This window comes from Quercus lobata, chromosome 4, assembly GCF_001633185.2.
Source record: "Quercus lobata isolate SW786 chromosome 4, ValleyOak3.0 Primary Assembly, whole genome shotgun sequence".
Lineage (NCBI taxonomy): Eukaryota > Viridiplantae > Streptophyta > Magnoliopsida > Fagales > Fagaceae > Quercus > Quercus lobata.
Window position 1 is genome coordinate 65,188,611 of NC_044907.1, and position 5,993 is coordinate 65,194,603.

Below are 5,993 nucleotides of genomic sequence, written 5' to 3' on the forward strand. Positions count from 1 at the left end.
CGCATGCTCCATCAATCCGTCCAGTCAGCAATGCCGAGTTTCCATCCCAAGAAGGACATCTTAATTACAATCAATGCCTTTTGTTGTTGGTGTGATATCATCAACCGGGTTCATTCCTCAAGAGCTTGACGTCGCTTTGTCTTAGTGAGAACCAGTGGGGAAATTTTCTGAGGTTTTTAGCCATGGTGTCCACAATTAGAACTTTGATAGTTGATGTCTTTGCGTGCTACTTCGTATTACAAAAAACCTCACCTCCACAAGGCGCTCAACATGGGATTTGAGATATGGAGAAGAAAGGAAAGTCATTTTCACGCCCATACACATGCAACTCATGCTCGATCAGGCTTCTTTGGTTGACATTAATTCAGCTACATCGAGTCACATTGCTAGTGATTTGAATCTTTCGAGTTCTTTTTCTTTTTCTTAGAGTAAACTGCACGTTTAGTCCCTGAAATTTGGTATAAATTTAATTTTAGTGCCTGAAATTTCAAAAAGTTTAATTTTGTTCTTGAAATTTCAAAGAGATATTATTCAGTATTTTCAGCCTTTTTAATTTTGTTTGGACTTTTAACAATCCTCTTTCCTTTTTTCATCTGAGATATAAATTCTACTTTTGGTGTACCTCTGGCACTTCCCCATAGGGGAATGTTTGGGTTCTATCGAACTGTTACATATATATGTCATTTTTACTGTACCACAACAAAAAACCAAAAATAAAGAGAAATATTCGACAAAATATTACGAGGTCAAGTCAGCAGTGGCTCTAAAAAATTTTCTCTAGATGTTCGTTAAGAAACATAAATTATATAATCAAATAAAAAGAGGAATTCATATATTGAGGGTAACAAAAAAAAAAAAAAAAAAAAAAAAAACACACACACAAATACATAAAGTTTACAATTGTCTTTTACGAGTTTTCATATTTTGAAATTGTTACATAATAGTCCCATTATCAATGCTATAAACTACATCTCTTTCAATATTCACAACCAAACAATTATTTATCCACTGAATGTAGAACAAATTATAGAGCAAAACTTAATTTTATTGACATAAAAAACTGAGGGTGTTCCTAAATTTTTTTTTTGAATAAAATTTTTAAATTATTATATATATATATATATATATATTTTTTTTTTTTCAAGTCAGGGTGGTCCTGGGACCATCCGGCCTTAAGGTGCCCCCCTGGGTCAAGCCCATTTGGCCAAGAGAGACATAAGACCGGCCCCTAGAAGAAGTGATACGTTTACTCCTATCTGAAGCTTTGCATGGCTTTGCACCCTTGGATTCATATAATCAACCGCAAGAAGATCTACTTGTGCCATATAGATTAAGATCCCAGCCGATGCCGCATTAAAAATCCCTTCAAAAATTAGAGCCCTGGGGCTGTTCTCATTGTAAACATTAGATATTCCTATTCCAATTGCAATCCCAACTGGGGTTGTAAGAGAGAAGAACGTTGCCATAACTACAACGGCTCTGTTCTGAAATTTTGCCTATAAATGCATACGAGTAAAAGGACATGCATGTTATACGGATTAATTTAATACACCAACTACCATAGTACTCTTTTTCTTCAAAAGATTCCACTAATAATGCAGTCATTAATAGTGCAATTAACAGATTAACAAGCAAAATAATATTCTTTAAGAATGTTCACAGGTTACGTGCAATATTGATAGTTCGTTGTGGACATAATTTCTGTTTAGGTTGGATAGCTAATAATTTTCAACTTAGGAAATCATGATCAGTCTTCATCATTAATTATCAACATTTGAATTTATATAACATGGACTCCTAAAGTCTAATTTGATCAAAGATAAAATCAACTACTTAAAAATTATCAATGAAACTGATTATATAATTAATAAAATACATCCCTATCATTACTTATTCAATACTAATAAAAATACAATAGACTTGTAACAAAGTCGTGTGAAATATTTTTACTTTTTCTCTTTTTTAGTAAGAGTCCTGTGAAATCAAAGCAAGGCGTTTTGCAAGACACTTATAAAATACTTCTTCCCAAATTTGTGCTAAAAACTTTGACAAACGAACTTATTCAATGTTATTCAAAAGTTGGACGAAAGTCAACAAAAACCAATAACCAATCTGAAAATTTTGTTTCTTTAAAGCGAATAATTAGATTAAGTTTTAAAATTAGGAAAAAAAAGTTAGAAAATTAGGAAAGGAATAATTGGTATATATACACTGTGATAATTACCTGAGCGATGCATCCACCAAGTCCCATGCCCTCAAAAAATTGATGAAAGGTCAGTGCAGCAACAAGAGGCCTTATTGTTTTGGGACTCTCAGAAGCACCCAGGGAAATTCCAATTATGACTGAATGTACCACAATTCCCAACTCTAAAACCTAATGTAATCAGAGATTCAGAAGCATAATTAAACATTAATTCTTCCATGATCAAAATCAATACTTAATAGAATAAAATGATAAAAGCATCTCCAATAAATTAGATTAACTCATTTTTTGGAGAGCAAACCCAAAAAATCAGCACCAACATATTCTCTAAAAGCAAAACTTTTCCAAATTTTTTTTGAAGTTGCTACAGTAGTTCTCTTGATCACTGTAGCAACTTCAAATCATTTTTCTTACTTAAAATAATCCACACTAGAATAAATCTGAATAAAAAAATTTAGCAGAGTAAATTAAAATTTCAGCATTTATCTCAACCTCAATGGCGAGTCAGTTACAAAGACACCAAAACACAATATAAGCAAAATACAAAATGCAACCTAATCACAGAAGACAGTCTTTCTCATAAAACTAATAAAACTAGAACAAATTTAAAAAAAATAAAAAATAAGTATGGCCCACAATATCTGGAGAGGACAAAAGACGAGGACTATTTTTCTTTCCCCTAGTGTAGCACAGTGGTGATTTCCCCTATATGTGATGAGAAGATGATGGCATGTTTTAGTGTTTTTAGTCCAAGTGAAAGAGAGAGACATCTGGAGATAGAGGTAGACCAAGAGGTAGAAAATGAAAAGTAAAACTGAAGATAGAGCGGAGAAGTGGGGATACGTGTGGGGGAGGAGAAAAAACAAGAGAAAAAGGAAAAGAACTACTGTAGGCTGAAAATAGTATTTAAATGATTAATTCATTACAGACAATATTAACCTTTTAACCATAATTCTAACAAATAGCACCAAAATTATAACAAATCAACCAAAAACATGAAGAATCGAATCACCTGTGATATAACGCGATGCCGAATAAGGTCTGATGAAGCCGAGTTATCAACAAAGGAAGGAGTAGCACGTGTGTTAGTGTAAGTGGCCCTCATGCTCTCCTCCCATCTCCACATCTCCAACCCCGTTTTGAGCAGCCTGGTTGGAGTGAGACTTTCTATAAAACGAAGTGGCAAAGGCATCAACCATCAAAGTCCCGATGGCGGATACCATCGCCACGAACCCCGTGAATGGAAAATCCTGCCACGGGCTGTCACTCAGACACGGCGATGTCAAGTTCTCGAAAGCATCGGGGAGAACATGGATGAACCCGGTCGATAATATCACACCAGCAGCAAAGGCCTTGATGAAGAAGAAGACGTCCTTCTCGGGACGCAGAGCTGGTATGGTCTTTCCAAGTACTGGAATACAAACCCCAGTTACACCCCCTACAAGAATGGAAGCAATAGCAGCTAGTTTATATTTGAGAGCTTGGGTTTTGTCATGTTCTTCATCCTCGGTGTCACATGTGCAATCTCCAAAAGCTGAGGAAGGGAGTAGGAAGAAAACGCAAAAGAGTGTGAGGAGAAGAAGTTGAGGCTTGGCCATTGTGTGAAGGAATTAGAGATAAAATGAAAAGGGTGTGAGGGTTTGTGTGCGAGTGTGAATCAGAGATGTGTTAAAAAAACAGTTCCTTGAAAAGAAAAGAACAATTTGAGGTCCCGTAATTTGACTAGGCGACTTTGTCTTTGTCCAGTTTAGCTTGTTGACTTCTCATGGCATTGGAAAAAGAAAATTCATAAAGTAATGTTATTAGTTTCTGCTAATAAGATTGTTAAAGGTTAAGAAATAATGAGCTCGTTGCTCTGATGAAGTTAATATGTTTACAATATTTTTATAATAAATAATAAATAATAAATAATTAATTATTATTAATTTAAATTTAAATTTATTATAAAAATTATTTTTTTATTTTATTAATAATAACTCGTAATAACATGTTATATAAAATTAATTGTAAAAATATTGTAAATATAATATTTCTCTTCAAAAGCAGATTTATCGTTCAAGAAGTAGATTTGTAATTTCTATATATGTCTTTTTTTCTTTTTTCTTTTTAATAATGAAGGTAACAGAGAAATTGAATTTTGAATTTTGACAAATACTAAAATTATGGAGATAGTACTTTTTTTTTTTTTTTTTTTGATGGCATATGGAAATAGTACTAATGATAGATTTCTTTGGAAAAAATTAATCTATATTCCTTCAAATCGTCAAAAACGTGTTAAAAGAATGTCGACATAAGAACGACTGCCATTGGAAATAAATGTCCATTCACATCACATCTATTGTTGTCAATTAAGTTGGCTACGTCCTACGTTCACCCAAAAGTGACTTTATTAGGTGTTAATATTTTCCACCACAAAAAAAAGAAAAGAAAAAGAAATTATGTGTTAATATTTCCTTAAGTTCTCTTGCCACCCTAGTAATTGGTCTGTACTTTTTTGTCCACCGACGTGAACTAAACTGACTTCTTGTAAGAAGAGTGTTTTTTTTTTTAGACTTCGTTGGAGGGCTTATAAAAAAAATGGAATAAAATGAAATAGAATGATCATAAAGAAATATAATGAAATGGTATATATTTAAATATCATTGTTTGGAAGTAACATAGAAGAAAATGAATGAAATTATTTTAGGCGAAAATATACCATTGGTCTCTAAAGTTCACCCTGTGAGCACAATTAGTCTCTCAAGTTTCAAGAGAGTGCTATTAGTCCCTCAAATTTTAAAAATGAGTGGTACCAGTCCTTTGGTTAACTTCAGTTAGAAGTATTGTTTACGTGGTTAACGGAATACTGAGTTGTCATTTTTTTTAATGATATGGAATTTTTAATAGAAAATTACAAAATTATTTACAACTGGTACATCTTTTACCGTTTATTACAAGTGCTTTTACAAACTGATAAATGGCATATGAGTCATTATTTTTTTTAATTTGCTAAAAAAATCTTAGACTCTCCAATATCTTCCTGTGACCCAAGCACTTCATCTTCATTTCCTGCCATTCTCCCAACCATGGTGGCTGTAACTGCCGCTCTTCCTTTGCGGTAGCGACTCCTCCAAATGGCCTTCGCTGCCACCGCAATAGCCAACACAAGTTCTGTCCTTCGCCATTCTCCATGAATGTCCATCGACTGCTTATCTCCTAAAGATCTTTATGTTTCTTTGTTTAGATTTGTTTCCAAAGGATTCATAAATAGCATGAAAAAATGTTTAAATTTGTTTCATTATAAATCTTCAAATGTTTGAAGTATTATATTCAAGTTTTATTTTCCTTAAAAAAAAATTGAAAAAAAATTGGTCCTTTTTCTTTCTCTGCCATGAACCAATGGTAGTCACTGTGGGAATCTTTGTTGCCTATCACTTTTGTTGTTCTCAAAATATTTGTTGGTTTCTTGCTCCTGACACTAGACTACTCTCGTTAACAAGAGAGGATTTATGGCCAATCAATTTAGATTAGAAAGAGAGTTACGTAAAAGACTTTGTATCCTCAAAGGCGGTTCTCTTCAACTCATATCTAGATTTTTGTTAAGAGAGTTTCCAGTAAATTATTGTTGGCTTTGAGGTGGTCCGGCCACTTGATTAGAAAACTGGAAAACGGTGAAGCGAAGAAAGGGAAAAAAGGGGAGGAGAGAGTGAGGGGCTGAAGCCAATCATTTTTTTTTTTTTTTTTGGCATAAGAATAAATAAAATCCAATTAAAGATTACATGGCAACTTTATAATTAAATAGCTGATATAG

General features: G+C 33.3%; 1 pseudogene; it reads right to left on the reverse strand.

Annotated features, from left to right (window-relative positions):
- Positions 1 to 1,129: 1,129 nt before the first annotated feature.
- On the reverse strand, positions 1,130 to 3,873 carry LOC115983782 (annotated as a pseudogene).
- Positions 3,874 to 5,993: the final 2,120 nt, after the last annotated feature.